The 16275-nt window shown below is 36.6% G+C and overlaps 1 long non-coding RNA gene across 1 annotated transcript; it reads left to right on the top strand.

Moving 5' to 3' along the window:
* Window positions 1–1052: 1052 nt before the first annotated feature.
* Window positions 1053–15206, top strand: LOC134736939 (uncharacterized). The gene is made up of 3 exons (XR_010121444.1): window positions 1053–1109; window positions 8617–8797; window positions 15096–15206. It is a non-coding gene; the product is annotated as an uncharacterized lncRNA (long non-coding RNA).
* The last annotated feature ends 1069 nt before the right edge of the window (window positions 15207–16275 follow it).

A 16275-nucleotide genomic window follows, 5' to 3' on the forward strand; every position in this document is an offset into this window, starting at 1 on the left:
ATCCATCAGCAGGAGTCTGGGAAGAATTTATCATCAGGCAAAAATAAAAATTAACCTTCAGAAGGTGAATATTTGCTTCCAATGACAATATTCCAAGATAATGTATCACAGACTGTGAGGTCAATGCTCTCCCAAAAAGCTATATCAAACATATTTTGAGTAGGAGAGACACCACAACAATAAAGAATTAGACCTCCCTTAAAGTTAAAAGCTTAGCTCTGTTAAAACATTCACTGTTTTGCTTTGTACTTACATGTCATCTCACAAAACTGCATGCTAATATTTTTTTTTCTGGCCAGCTTTTGAGCCCATCTAATTAACAGGGATATTTCCTTTTCCCACTCTACTTCCTTTCTCTTTGACATTCACCTATTAATACAATGAAACCATCCTAATTTGAACTCTGTCTAAAATCCTGTACCTTTGATAATTCAAAGTAATTTTAATAATCTCAAAGTAAGGTTTTTAACTTCCTTCAGGAAGAATGATCGATTTTTTTTTCTTCTGTTTCTTCATTTTGTTCCTAGAAAAACATATTTTTCCTAGAAATGCCTGTGCTACTTCACAGCCATTTAAAAACTCTGTGTGCTTTTACTTTATGATTTCCAAGTTAAATATCCAAATACAAGAGGGCTCTGTTCTACACTGCCACTTTATATTTAAGTAAAATTTATTCAAATCTCAATTTCTAGAATGAGGATTTAGAAAGCCAAAAATTAATTAAATATATTAAAAATATTTTCTGTTTTTATTAATTTTAAATCTGTAAACATTAAAATGCTGGCAAAACTTTAGCCCAAATAGCCCTTACGTTTATTTACATTTTTTTCTAGCAATTTGATAGTTTCATTTTACCTTTATTTGCCAGTTTTTCTACATGCCATGGACTTCATGTTTGTGCTCCACAAAATTCATAAGTTGAAGTCCTAAACCCCCAACGTAACTAAGGTGGAGATGGGGCCAGTGAGGAGGTGATAAAGGTTAAATGAGGTCATAAGGGTGGGGCCCTAATCCTATAAGGACAGCACCCTTTTAAGAAGAGGAGGAAAGCCCTCCTCAGAAATAGAATTGCCAGTCATCTTGTTTTTAAACTTCCAGCCTCCGGAACTGTGAGAAACAAACTTATAGTCTGTGTTACTTTGTTATAGTAGCCTGAGCAAAGTAATACACTACATTTGTAATTTATTTTTATAATTAGCTATTTTTCACACTATCACTTATTCAATAACCTTCTACTCTTTTATGGATTATGATTGCCAACTTTTTTAATGTAGTATACTCTTACATATAATAGAATTCATTCTGAAATTTTCAGAATTTTACTTCTGCTCCTAATATACCCTGCTTTAATTTTTTACAACCTTTTAAGATATTTTAAAGTCTGGTGGTATAAGCCTCCTCCATAGTCTTCCTCAATTATTTATCTTTTCTAAGTACTTTCAGGATATTCCTGCAAACAAACTTTAGAATGTCATTGAATTATAATTGAGATTGATTTCAAATTACAAATAATTATGCACTAAATAACTTTAGAACATTGAGTTTTTCTAGTCAGGAATAGGTATTTCTTGACTAAAGCCTTTTCTTATTGTTGCTTTTTCTGATCACAGAAGTTCTGAGGTTGTCCTCATCTCATCTATTATATTTCTTCCTAAATTGTTTCCTTTATATTTTGTGGTTTTGCTACAATTGTGAATAAGAGCTCCTTGTCACAAAAAAATATTGTCATTGGTTAACTTTTAATTTCTCAGATCTTCAGCTTCAGATATTTAAATAAATTTAATCTGCACCTTAATGTTCTAGCAGTAACCTATGACGATTAGACTGTAGAAGTACCATTTTTGCAGAGACTCTTTCCTGTGCATCTTGAGCTCACTATACAAGGAATTGCATTTTGTGTACAGTCTCCAAGTATAGATAGTGTGGCCATATATATCCTCTTTCTGGCATTAGTTCTATCAATTTCAGAGAAGAACTCTTGAGAATAATCAAAGAATCTGAGAGAGAAACTCCTATAGTTAGGGCAATGATTGATTCATCTTTTAAAGTGGAACATTTTTGAGGGAGATAGCGTTATTTAAAACTTTACTAGGACAACAAGGATAAAATAAAGCTATTCCAGGCAGACCAGAATGAACCTACCAGTGGCCCATAGACTCTGTATATGTGGATCACTCTTAACCTTGAACCTCTCAACCCAGACTCTTCTGAAAGATGGCGATCCACCAATAAGTCTAAATGGCATCTACCTGCGTAGTTTGTGGCCTCCCTGTGCTGCTTCTGGATCTGTTTTCCCTCAGATCTGGTTCTGACCTTTCCCCTACAACTGTATTATAAATTCCCATATAACCTGGCTTCCCACTGGGTTAGACTCATGGAAGACACAGGCAGGAGAAATCAGGGGACAGGAAAAGGGAGACACAGGCAGGAGAAATCAGGGGACAGGAAAAAGGAGACTTCCAGGGTACGTCCACTCCTCCTACTCAGCCTCAGGTGGCAACTCTGGCAGGGACTGCATTCTCTGACTGGCTCCAGTTTCTGGCATACAGGCCTGCAGCGGTCCATCTTTTCTAATTGTCCTCAGCAAGTCAATCAATGTAATTGACTTAGGGTTATATTATCAGAAAAGTAAGAAGCTACTTTTGGAACTGTACCTGTGTTCTATTCCAGCGATGGAAAATGAAACTTTTTTATTGGGATGTTTTTATTTACTTTAACGTGAATAATCCATGTCCTTTATGGAAAGAATGCAAAACACAAATAAGCAAAAGGGAATATCATAGCATATATGCTTTTCTATATTTTTTCTCATATTGGAATTGAAGCATTTTTCCCATCTAAACATACAGATATAACTTTTTCTTAATATTCAAAACTTATTTCATTAAAAAAGGCTCCATTGTGTATTCAATAGTTAACATTTTCCATTTTCCCTATTATAAACAATAGTATGGAAAATAGGAAACACACTGTAATCAACGTATATGATTATCTACCTGTAAAAGTATGAATTTCTGATAGAAGGTGTTTCGGCTCAGAAGTCAAATGAGTTTTTAAAGGCTTTCCATTCACAATGTTCATTACTATCCAAACAATGTATATGCCCATCTTTATTACCAGTATCAATAAAGGTGAAGTGTTTCTGTCTTCACCTTTTGCTGACAGGATATTACCATCCTTTTCTTTTTATTGATTGAAAACATGTACAAATGATTTCAATTGCCTATTTTGGAATTGTGTTATTACTAGAAAAGTTTCTATTTACTAAAAGCATGCTAACTGGGTTTGTTTCGTCTTTTATTATTTGTCTATAAATGTCCTCAGACCACATTCTCGATTAAATAATTCATGCTCCTCATGTTTTTCTTTTATAGGTATGATAGCTAATTACAAGTCTTTGGTTGTCACAGGCATTACATTTTTTTTTTCAGTGTGTCATTTGCCTTTCAAGTATGGTTTTAGTCTTTCATAATAGAGATTTTTATAAAATAAAAATATTTAATTACAGTTCCTTAACCTGGAACTGGTTTGTTCTGACAAGTTCTACTTGCCATGTGTGTAGGCTTGGACAAGTTAACCTCCTAAACTCTAATTTTCTCATCTGTAAATTACAGAAGACAATAGTGCCCATCTCATAGAGTTGTTATAAGGATTAATTGTATTATATGTAAATTATATCTGGTTATATAAAGCCTGATAATGGTTTGGCCGTGTTATCACCCAAATCTCATCTTCAATTGTTGTTCCCTTAGTCCCTACGTGTTGTGGGAGGGACCTGGTGGGAGGTAATTGAATCATAGGGGTGGCTTCCCCCATGCTATTCTCATGATAGTAAGTTCTCATGAGATCTGATACTTTTGTAAAGGGCTTCCCCCTTTGCTCGGCTCTCATTCGTCTTCTCCCTACCACCATGTGAAGAAGGACATGTTTGCTTCCCTTTCCACCATTATTGTAAGTTTTCTTTTATTTTCTTTTCTTTTTTGAGACGGAGTCTTACTCTGTCGCCCAGGCTGGAGTGCAGTGGCAGGATCTCGGCTCACTGCAAGCCCCGCCTCCTGAGTTCATGCCATTCTCCTGCCTCAGCCTCCCAAGTAGCTGGGACGGGTTTTCACCGTGTTAGCCAGGATGGTCTCGATCTCCTGACCACATGATTCCCCCCTCTCGGCCTCCCAAAGTGTTGGGATTACAGGCATGAGCCACCATGCCCAGCCAAACCTCTTTCTTTTATAAATTACCCACTCTTAGGTATGTCTTCATAGCAGTACGAAAACAGACTAATACAAAACCTGACACATTCTAAGCCCTCAATCTATTAAAAAATGGTAACTTCTATCTCATAGTTTTCTTTTTTATATCATCTCTGTAGTCTAAAATAGCTCAAGTTTCTCCTGCATATAACCGGTGGTATTATGTGCACTTCCTCCAATGTAAAATTTAATGAAGTTCATTCATTGTTAGTTTTCTAGCAATTCTTCCTTATTAATTCATACTCTATCTTCACTCACTTTAGCAATTTTGCTCATGTTTCCTATACTGCTGTTACTAAATTTTTCTGTCTATAAAAATACTTTATTCTGTTTCCTGCAATAGATTATTTTCAAAGGCATGCACTTTCTCTTCCTGTTTTTAAGGATAAAATGCTACTTTATTTTCCTTACATATTATTTTCCCTTTAGTCCCATGTTTTTAATTGCTTTGTTTTTGTTTTCTACATTTTTCTTCAAATAGAGTAAATTCTGCCTAGACCAAAACCTTATTGGTTGTTTTTAATATTGGTTCTGTCTGTCCCTCCTGTGCCTTTGGGTATTATCTCAATCTCTTTCTCAGTTCTAAAACTAAAGAGCTGGACAATTCAGTTTCTAAAGCAAATCTGGTCCGCTTAATGTCTTCCATATCTATTACCTGGCTCTCTGATTTTATGAACGAATGAAAAGTTTGTAAGAATTCTAGATAAATTATTGCCAGGGATTTTCTTGACTCTGTCATACCAAGAGTATTTTAATTGTGGAGACTTCCCCTGCCTGGATATGGATACAACATACCACTGGTCCAGCCCATGTCCCTTTTTTTTTTTTTTTTTTTTTGAGACAGTCTTGTTCTGTCGCCCAGGCTGGAGTGCAGTGGCGTGATCTCGGCTTACTGCAAGCTCTGCCTCCCAGGTTCATGCCATTCTCCTGCCTCAGCCTCCTGAGTAGCTGCGACTACAGGCGCCCACCACCATGCCAGGCTAATTTTTTGTATTTTTTAGCAGAGACGGGGTTTCACTGTGTTAGCCAAGATGGTCTCGATCTCCTGACCTCGTGATCCACCCGTCTCGGCCTCCTAAAGTGCTGGGATTACAGGCGTGAGCCACCGTGCCCGGCCCATGTCCACTTTTGTGATCTTCTCCATGTGCTTTCTTTCCAATTCTTCCCTTAAACTTTCTATATTTGAATTTAGAATTATGACAGAGGAGGAGAAAGAGAGGAAAATGTATCAATTAATAGTATAATAGTCACCTGATAGCGTTACTCTCTCTTACTTTGCAAAGGGATTGCTGCCAGTTCTGAGATGGCTACAGTCTATGGTACTATGAGTCAGGGCACATAAAATAGAGGAGGGATCTAGTTTTTATTTTTCCATATTTTTCTATATCTGAATGCAGCATCTATATCTGGAATTAAAAATCGAGTATATTGTAGAACAAAGGATGTCTTAAAGGTTGGGAGAGTCTTTCAGTTACCTGGAAACCAAGGGAAGACAGAGAGAGCTGAGGCTATGAGGAGTCAAGGAAGATGAGTCTGGGAGAGTAGGCTGGGAACAGACTGTAAAAGGCCTTGTATATTAGGCTATTTTGTTTGTATTTATAATGTAGGTAATAAGGAATAACAGAAGATGTTAACTGAGGGAATATCATAATCAGACTTGAGTCTTACAACGATTACCCTGTTGGGCTAAGACAGATTTAAGGAGAGCAGAGTCTAGAGTCATGGAGATAAATTTAGAAGCTATTATCATATGTAGGTAAGAGATGATGATGGCCAGAACAAAGACTTCAATCATTGGTACAAAGAAGAGAGGAAGAAAATGAATTTCAAAATATTATTGATAAGTCTTCGTGGTAAAAGGTGCAACTGGAGAGAAGCCTCAACTGCATTTTCTCCCAACTTCATGCTACAAAAAATAGGACACAGGAAATAAAAAAAAATGAAAATTTACGCCTCCAACAAAAAAAGTTGTAGTGGTGGATCAGAACAAGATTTTTCTGATGGGGGAAGAGGGCTTTATAAATGCAGAGATGTCCTAATCAGGAAACCAGTAATAGAAAGTATCCAAGAGAAGTGAGATGCAGGACAGAGAAAAAAGCTGTGGATGCAGAAGGAGGACCCAAGGGCATCAAAGAAAGGCAAATGTGGCCCCTGTCACTGCTTTACTCCAGGGTTGTATATGGAGAGTTTAAAATACTCTTCAAAATTTCAAATAGTATCTAACCTAGCCTAAAATTTAAAATTTCCTCCAAAATTGATTTTTTAGTAGGAAAATCTGATGTGTTTGTGAGGGGTGTGTGTGTGTGTGTGTGTGTGTGTGTACATAAAACATGAGCACATAAATACCTTAGAAGAGCATGTGGTCTGAGGATATTTATAGGCAAACCATAAAAGAAGAAACATGGCCGGCCAGGAGCAATGGCTCATGCATGTAATCCCAGCACTTTGGGGATCAAGGCAGGTGGATCACTTCAGGCCAGGAGTTTGTGACCACCCTGGCCTACATAGCAAAATCCTGTCTCTACAAAGAATACAAAAATTAGCTGGGCGTGGTGGCATGCATCTGTAGTCCCAGCTACTGGGGAGGCTGAGGCACAATAATTGCCTGAACCTGGAGGCTGAGTTTCCAGTGAGCCAAGATCATGCCACTATACTCCAGCCTGGGTGACAGAATGAGACTGTGTCTCAAAAAAGAAGAAACATGCCCTATTAACATTCCTCTAGTAAATGCTCTATTTGCATTCTTCATCTTATGACTTGGAAAAATTCAGTCCTATATAGGCAATTGGTGTGGTTATTGGATAATTCCAAAGGTAGTAGATTGAACATGTATGTGTCTTTTAATCTGAAATCTTAAGAAAATATATAACAAGAAGTTTACACCTGATCCTTTGACCACAAACATTTTCAGGCATGCTTAGAAAGCGAAACTGATATTCAGGTCAAATTCACACACACGCATATGTAAATTGCCATTTGTTTCTCTTTGATATTATCTTCCCCAATTGGTCCCTATACAGGCACCAGTTTCTCAAGTTGTATGTGATATTTCCCCCTTGAAATGGGAGGTTCCAGGTGCCTTTTTAAAATAGTCATTCTCCAAAGAGAAATGCCAACTCTTCTGGGTTGCCGAGTACTTTGAAGTTATTGTCCTTAAATGTAGTATAGAAGGCATAGGTGAATAAGAGGAGATTTAAAAATCTATCTTAAACATCCAATTCTTCAAGCTTTGTTCTGGCTCCTCATCTTCTAACTAGGACTGTCCCCTGCAAGTGAAGCAGGCTTTTATCTAATTCTAGCTGAAACTTGACAGTCTCATTAGTTTTTGATGACATTTCCTGTTCTTTCCATCACTGAGGCCTTTTGCATGACAGACACTGTCTGGCTGGGGCCCTGAAGTTTTCTTCAGAACTTCAACCCTCTGGTTTCCAGATGGGAATTCTTTTATATGCACATCAGCTCTCTGCCGAATTGATCTGTTTGAGGTATTTCTTTTGTCCTGTTTAACTATTTTCATGCTCAGTATCATTACTGGTACTCCCTGGAAATAATCTCTCCTATTATCCTACATCTTCCACTGTTGGGCTCTGCAATGAGTTACTCAGAGGAGAGGAAGGGGACAAAGCCTCCCTCCAAGACTCATGTGATTTCAGAGATATTTCTGGGAAAGACTGTGAAGAAAGAAATAATTTTAATAGCTCTTCCATCCTCTTTCTCTGCCCCCATCTGAGATTTTTGTGGCTATTCTGGGCAAGTGCTTTAGGAACTCATTTCAAGTTCTAGAAGAAGGGGTTAGGAACTCAGGAGCAGCTTAGCTAAGCAGTTCTTACTCGGGGCATCCAAAGCAGTCAAGGTGCCAGCTGGGGCTGTGGTCATCTGAAACCTTCCTCCAGAGGTGGAGAATCTACTAACATGGTGGCTCATACACATGTCTGGCAAGTTAGTGCTGGCCCTTGGTGGGAGGCCTCCGTTCTTGGCACATAGGAGGTATTCAATTAACAAGAGCTACTTAAGAGTCCTTATGACATAATGGATAGCCTTTCCCTTAATGGGTGATCCCAGAGACCAAGGTGGACACTCTAATGCCTTTTGTGATGCTAGAAGGAAGTCACAATTCCCTTTATGACTCAGGATCAAAGGTCTTTCATCATCACTTCCATCATACATTATTAGATCACACAGGCTAAATATCATGCAGTGGGAGGGAACTTTTTAGTTTATTCTTTATTTACTTTAAAAAAGAATCAGAAGAACAGATTATCTATAAATGTATATGTGTATTACACATATACATATATGTGAACAATTTAAAGTTTACTTAAGAATGTGTATTTTTTTTTACATTATAAAATGTGGTATCGGGTTCTAGGAAATTATTTCAAACTACACGATCATTTGATGAAGATAGCTCTTAGGAAAAAAGAGATGCTCTCCTCTGACTTCTTAGAATCACTGCACTGCCAAACGGGGATTTACTTCTATTGCCTCATCCAAGTCAGTTCCAAAGCTTAACTCTTCCATGAAGTTTTCCATGATCAATCCTGCCTAAGGTAATGTCCCCTTGCTGCAAGCTACTGTCATCCATGCTATTTGTACCATCCACAGTGTATGATATTCAATGCACTGTTGTGTTGTCAACTATTTTTTAATGTGTATATTTGCATGCTATTCAAAACATCTGAGATTCTTAAACTGTTTTCTATTTATAAAATGAACTGAAGAGAATAAATGTCTTGGCACACACTAGGTTTTCAATTAATGTGAGTCTTCTCCTCTTCCTATGTGTTTTCTGCCTAGACCATGAAACACAGAGCCATACATATCACAAATATACATTAAACATAGGTGGATTTGTTGAAAGGCATGGTGTGATAGTCTCTATGTGGGCATATTACATTACACACTATATAAATGAAATTGTCATGTATAATATTCACATTCACCCAAAAGTTCCGAAACAATCAACCCTACCTCAGAAAGTTAATGAGGGGCATAAAGAAAGTGAGCGTGTTCTCTCTCCAACTAGACAGATGTTTACATTCTGTATAAAACACACGACTTACACGGGTCCCAGCTGGGACTTCCTATTACATGGCCCATTAAGATCCATGTGGTTAGAAGAGCTAATAAATATTAAGACCTATTTTCCAACCCATGGGTGGGTAGGTCGATTTCTATATACCTGGGAACAGAATCACACACAAGCATTGACTATGAGGCTTTGAAAAGGAAGCTTTTACTCAATTCTTTCTTTTTTCTTCCTTCTTTCTGCAAACATGAAGCTCTATGGCAAAGGTCTGAAAGTGGAAACCTGAGGATCCTGTTGTGCTGCAGATGTATTTTAGCTTGTACGGTGGTGATTTTTATTTAAACTAAACCATCATTTAATAATAAAGGAAATCATAGAAAAATCTCACATTCATCTTTTCTAAAAACTCTGAAGATATGTCAACATGGGTTCTAACACCTGGATGGTGACCAAAGGGTGTAGCTAAGTAGCAACTGCCCTTACCAGAAGAAGATTTATATTAAAATAGCTGATACAAATGACAGCACGTTAAAAGTAGATGCCTCAGATGCTCTGAGGAGTAGGTTTTTATTCTGAAGCAGGAGGATCACATAGAGCTTGTTAAAGAAGTAGCATTGGAGTGGAGCGTTAAGGTTTGGATGTGGAGACACAAAGAAGGTAACGGAGGCAGAGAAGGAAAGAATGACACATTTTTGTGGCTAGCTAATTAGCAGTTTTGGCTGCAACAAAATCTTCCCATAGTAGAGTAAGGAGAAAATTAGCTTGGGGAGTAAGGAACAAATTTTTGAGGTAATTTCAATGCCAGATAGAAGAGTTTACACATAGTTTTATAGGCAATCAAGTCATTCAGGTTTTTTTTTCTATCTTTCTCTCTTCATTATTTCTTTTCCTTTCTAATTTTATGATGCTATCAGTTCTTTATACTGATGTATTTTCTGTTTATTTTACTTATAAAATTTCTTTTTATAAATCTCCTGCCAACTCTCTAAGAATGGACAAAATATGAATCTATGATATTTATAAGGCTTATATTGAACTATATATAACTCATATTAAAATAGTGTCTTGTGGCTTAACCTAATTTTCTTTTAGATTCCAACTACTAACCAACAATATAAGATGCCAATCCATCATAGACAATTAGACTACCTTGGTGGAAACTCAGGGAGAAATGGAAGCTTATGTCCCATTGTGGGTCATTTCTGTCATGTGGTAACCATAAAGATCACTCTCATATTTTAGGACACAAATGTTTCTAGCTTTGATTGCTCAGATTCCTAGATTCTGGACATCAGAAGCAAAGCTCTACCCAGCTCTCCACATCAGACTGCTTCCTGCTGCCAGTGAAGCAGTCAGCCATGTGTAAACACCAGTGGAATTTTATAAGCCTTTGTAATTAGCAAGGATAATTTCTATTTGCGATTAGAAAAAAACGAGTCTGTGACTCTACTTCCTGTTTGCGTTTTGTTGTTATAATATTGAGATTGTGCAGGGTTTTGAATGTTATCTGTAGAACAATGCCATAACAACTTTGCTCTGAAGATTTAATTTTTCAATAGACAAGAGTCCCCTATGACAAGGGATAATTCATTCAGAGAAGACCAGCTGAGGTGCAACTGCCTTTCTGTCCCCTCAAGTTGTGACTTGGACACCAGTCTAAACAGAGAGTTTTGTAAACCTCTGTGCCATAGGCAGAGGCTTTTCTGTTCTGTCTAGAGGCTGAGGTCCCTCAGCCAGAGGCCTGCTGACAGGTCAAGTATGGTAGTATGAAAACATGCCCCTTTCCACATGCACGCTTTTTGACGTTCCTCCCATTAAGAGGCAGGGTCTACGTGCCCTCCCTCTTCATCTGAGTGGGGTTCTGACTGCTTTGACCAATGGAGGACATTGGAATGTTGTTAAGTAGCTTCTGAGAGAAGGTCAGAAAAGACCATGTAACTTGATGCTGCTGAGATGTTTGCTCTAAACTAGACCAGCCACCACTTAAGAAGTCCAACTATACCCTGAGGCCCAGATGCCAGAAAGACTACATATACACACTCAGGTTTACAGTTCAGTCCATCCTCACTAATGCACCTGACATGTGAATGATGCCATCTTAGGCCCTCCAGACCAGTCCATCCAACATATTGGACAACTCTGCTCTCAGGAAATGCCACAAGGAGCAAAAGATGTGCCCAAAGAATACTCCTCAAATTCCTCACCCACAAAATAGCAAAACAGTATGTCTGTTTTACACTGCAAACTTGTTCCATGGTTTGTTATACATCGGTAGTACCCAGGACACACTTTGCTGTTATTTTTGTTTGTTTGTTTGTTTGTGTTTTTTTGGTATGGTAACAAGGCTAGAATTAAGAATAATCAGTGCAAGTTACAAAGAGATGTGTATTAATTTAATATGCGAAAAGCTAATGTATTCTATAATGAAATGGGTTGCTACAAAAAATAAAGGGATTCTTGACACTGGAAACAGTTAACCAGAAGCCATGTGACTATATACTTGAAATGTTGTCCTAGAAATGAAAATATCAGATAAACAGAAAGTAAGAAAGACTTCCAGCTCTGAGAATAGCTGTATGCAAAGCAACATTAAATGCTAGTATCTCATTTTACTTAATCTTCATTTATCAAAATGGCATAAATATATATTTATTTAATTTGGACCTGACAGTTCTGTAAATTGAGACATGCATTATCTCTATTTTTAATAGTTATAGCTAGTATATTTATTAAATAATTACTAAATATTAGGATTAAACAAAACATTTAAGATATGTAATGTAATTAAACCTCAGAATAACCCAATGGAATGCATTCTATTGTGATTCCTATTTTATCCTGGACACAAGACACAGAGAGGGTAAGTAATTGACTAAGGACACACAGGATGAGAGGTGAAGACAATCAAGCCCAAACTGTTAGACTACAGAGCCTGAAATCTTAATCACTATTCTGAGGCATCTTAGGCTGGGTGCATAAGAACATATACCACATTTGCCATAATAATGGCTGACAGACTTGTCTTGTTTTCATTGAATCTTAGGGTTTTGTTTGGTTTTGTGTGGTGTGTGTGTGTGCATTTGTGCACACTTGTGTGTGTATGTGTATGTTGTTGAGTAGACAATGGAAATACAAATCTTTAATGAGAACTTTGATTAAAAACTTTTGAATTTTTCATAATCTTGGTTCTTGATGTTTAGAGTATGTATTTACTTAGCCAACCCTATTAACACAAACACCTTGAATTTTCTCAAAACCACATCACAGTATTGTGGAATTAGACAAGACTGAGAGGATTTGTCTCTTTTTCTCTCTGGCTTGTGCTCCCCTTTCTGTCTCTCTGCCCCCTTCCCTCTCTCCCTCCCTTTGTAATAAGCTAATGTTTTCCCAAGAGTGTGCTCCACACCAGGCACATTGCTGGGGTATTTAATTCTTTCAACCATCCCAGTGATATCATGCACAATTTCTGGACGAGAAATTGAAGTTCAGAGAGCTTTTAATACAAGAGTTTTTAAGTGACAGCATCATAATTTGAACCCAAGTCTTTCTAGGGGAAAAGACCATGCTTATAACTACCCAATAGTGTTACTACTAAATGAACCCAATTAAAATCAAATACCCTACCAATCTTTCTAGAAAGAATACACATTTTCTTCAACACCCCATTCCAAAGCAAACAAATCCTTACATTAATAAATCCCTTTTCTGTTTGGGTTAATAATCTCATATTTCAATATAAATATTTTTCTTTTCTCTGATTTAAGTGGAGACTTAGAACTGTTAACTGTTGTATTTATGAAACGATCTTCTACTCTTCACATTATTGACCAGCACTAATTTATTGTTTAATGTGGCACCATATTTTGGTTGAAGAAGCCCTCAGGTAAGGACTCAATGTAGTTCACAGTAATGCAGGCAGTCCTAGATTAAAATTCCATCTTCAAACTCTTCCAATTCTTTGTCCTTGTACAAGGCGTGTAAGCTCTTGGAAACCTCATTTCTCCTATCTACAAAATGGGGATATTACTGCCTGCTTCAGAGGATTGTGTGAGAATTAAATGTGTCAATGGGAGTGATTAACATGGTGTCATAATAACAACTACTAAGCTCTGTCCTTTATACATATACAATTCCCAAGAAAATCCTACGAAGTAAAAACCATTATAATCATTATTGCAGATTTGTAAAAGAGGAATGGAAGCACAAGGAGGCTAAGGAAGTTGCATAATGTTGTCAAGCTAGTAAGTAGTAGAGCCAAGATCTCAATGCAGGCAATCTAGCTGCTCTTTAACAAAATGGTATGCATACAACTTAGTAGGTAGATCAAATGTGGTGGCTATTTTTAACCAATATTAATAGTAAGATTTAAGAATATGAATTCAAATGTAGTCTTTCTGCAATAAAATGGATAATTGATATTTCTTCATTATCTGTAAATATAGTATCCCTTGTCTATAAAATGAAAATCGAGCACTTATATCTAAGAAGAAAGTCTTAGATAATGAAAGTTCATAAGTGAAATACTGAAATATATTATGGCAAAGTATTGTCTAAACCAGTAAATTTATATTTGTTACTTTGTTTCAGTGAACAATTAAAAATAATATTGATGCCAATAAGAAAAACCAACATTTATTTATCACTTAGTACCTAAAACTTCTAAACACATCACATGGCCTATTTAATCCAAACAGCAAAACAATAAACTAGGTACAGTGTGGTAACATCATACATACTTTCAATATATTCAAAATCAAATACAATTACTCAGCAAATTAAAAAATTACAGTGAGAGAAAGAAGAAAACAACATAGACATAAAAACTATCTGCCCTCATTCCACTCAAAGAACATGTGTCCCAAAAGGAACATAATTTGTCAGACTTAAATATATTTTTCCTTTTATTCATCTCATAACATCTGACATGTTAAATCTTCTCTTCAAAAGTACATATTTTTCAGATAACATCATCTGTAAACATAAACCAATGTACTTATCCATGGTGCCAGTGAAGAAGTGGTGATACATTTCAATATAGAAAAATAATTGTTATGTTGGATTTATGAAAGAACAGTGTGTCTATATAGAATAGACATTCAAGAAATTTCTAAGGATAAATCTACTTGTATCTGATTTCTATCATTCGTATTTTAGAAACGAATCCCCTAGAAAGATGAAATTCTGCTCTATTATTTTACAAATGAGGACACTGAGACTTAAAGAGTTTGCATAGTCTTTTGGGTGGCAGAGATGGGATTTATTTAAATCTAGGCCTCCCTAATTATTCTGTGCTACCTCTCAAATAAAAATCTAACTGGTAAGGGAAACTTGATACTCTCTTTATGGAAAAAACATTCACTTAAGATAGGTAAGTCAAATCCCATTACAGAAAAAAAGTCGCTTCAATCCACTAACCCTACGTCGCAAAAAAGGCCAGCTTGTTTCAGCAATTTTTAGGGCACAGTACAACAAACATAATGTGATCAGCAGATAAAACACTAATTTTGCAATGGATATTTTTCTTCTGATTATTTATGTATCTGATAAATTTCACTTTGATGTTATTTTTAAGAAAATGCTACACATTTTCACCATTTTATGTAATTAATTTCTATAGCAATTTCAAACTTTAGTTTTATACTGTTTTCAAAACTCATTAAAACTTTTTTTAAAATTTATATGCTTAAGATAACTACTGGAAGGATTTTTAAAAAAGTCAAATTATATTGACTAGGTCCTCAAGAACTTAATTCATTATGGTACACTGAGCATTTACATTGATCCCACCCTTCTTTCCCCAAATCTCATGGACATGACAGAGAACAGGAACAAACCAGAGAAAATCATATGTGTGAGAATGGAATAAGGGCTATCAGAAGAAAGAAATTTTGACCTATTTCTGGAAGATGGAAGCGTAAAGCAGACTGGAAGAATCTCTAATCCAGAAAACACAGCAGAAGCCTTCAACGGATATGTGGGCTGCTCTTCCTGAGAGAACCATAAAAAGATTCCAAGCTTGGCAATGGCAGGTATGGGGACCAGCAATAGGAAATAACGTGAATATTAAGGTAACTAATTAAGAACTGAATATGAAATGACTACATAAGCCGCTTCCCCAACAACTCTCAAAGCAAACAAAATACAATGTGAAGGGTTTCTGGGATACATGATGGCCTCTAAGAGCAAATCTTACCTATGGATATAAATGACTGTTTCATATATTATCACAAAATGAAGCCTTCTAATTTATACATTTGCCCAAGCACAAAACACACTTTCTTCCCTTTTACAGAGAAAGATGTTTTGAAGAAAGAGGTATATATACCAAAAGAGCAGGCTTATACAAGCCACCTATATTGATTAATTAGTCCTGCATTTACAAGTATAGAAAGAAAATCAAAGAGTACCAGACATCTGGGAAAACTAACTGCATGAAAAAAGGCTCAGGTGGACAACAACAAAAAACTAACCCAGGTGGAGGGAATGAAAGATCATTTAAAGGACAAAACAAAAGTAAAAACAAAATTATAGTGATTATTCTCAGAAAAGTACAAAAATACAGTATGATGAGGAATCAAGAAAAAGCTTTCTGGAAAAACAAAAAGAAGATTCATAAAGAAGGAAATCTTAGAAATTAAAACATATGACTGCTTTTTCTTTTTCTAGCACCATGACAAACTAGATATCCTAAAATCCCTCAAATATCTAATAATGTAAAAAAGTTTAGCCGGGTGCGGTGGCTCACGCTTGTAATCCCAACACTTTGGGAGGCTGAGGCAGGCAGATCACCAGAGGTCAGGAGTTTGAGACAAGCCTGGCCAACATGACGAAACTTCATCTCTACTAAAAATACAAAAATTAGACAGGTGTGGTGGTAGGTGACTGTAGTCCCAGCTACTGGGGAGGCTGAGGCAAGAGAATCACTTGAACCTGGGAGGTGGAGGTTGCAGTGAGCCGAGATCGTGCTACTGCACTCTTGTCTGGGCAATAAGAGTGAGA

Source organism: Symphalangus syndactylus, chromosome 6, assembly GCF_028878055.3.
Source record: "Symphalangus syndactylus isolate Jambi chromosome 6, NHGRI_mSymSyn1-v2.1_pri, whole genome shotgun sequence".
NCBI lineage: Eukaryota > Metazoa > Chordata > Mammalia > Primates > Hylobatidae > Symphalangus > Symphalangus syndactylus.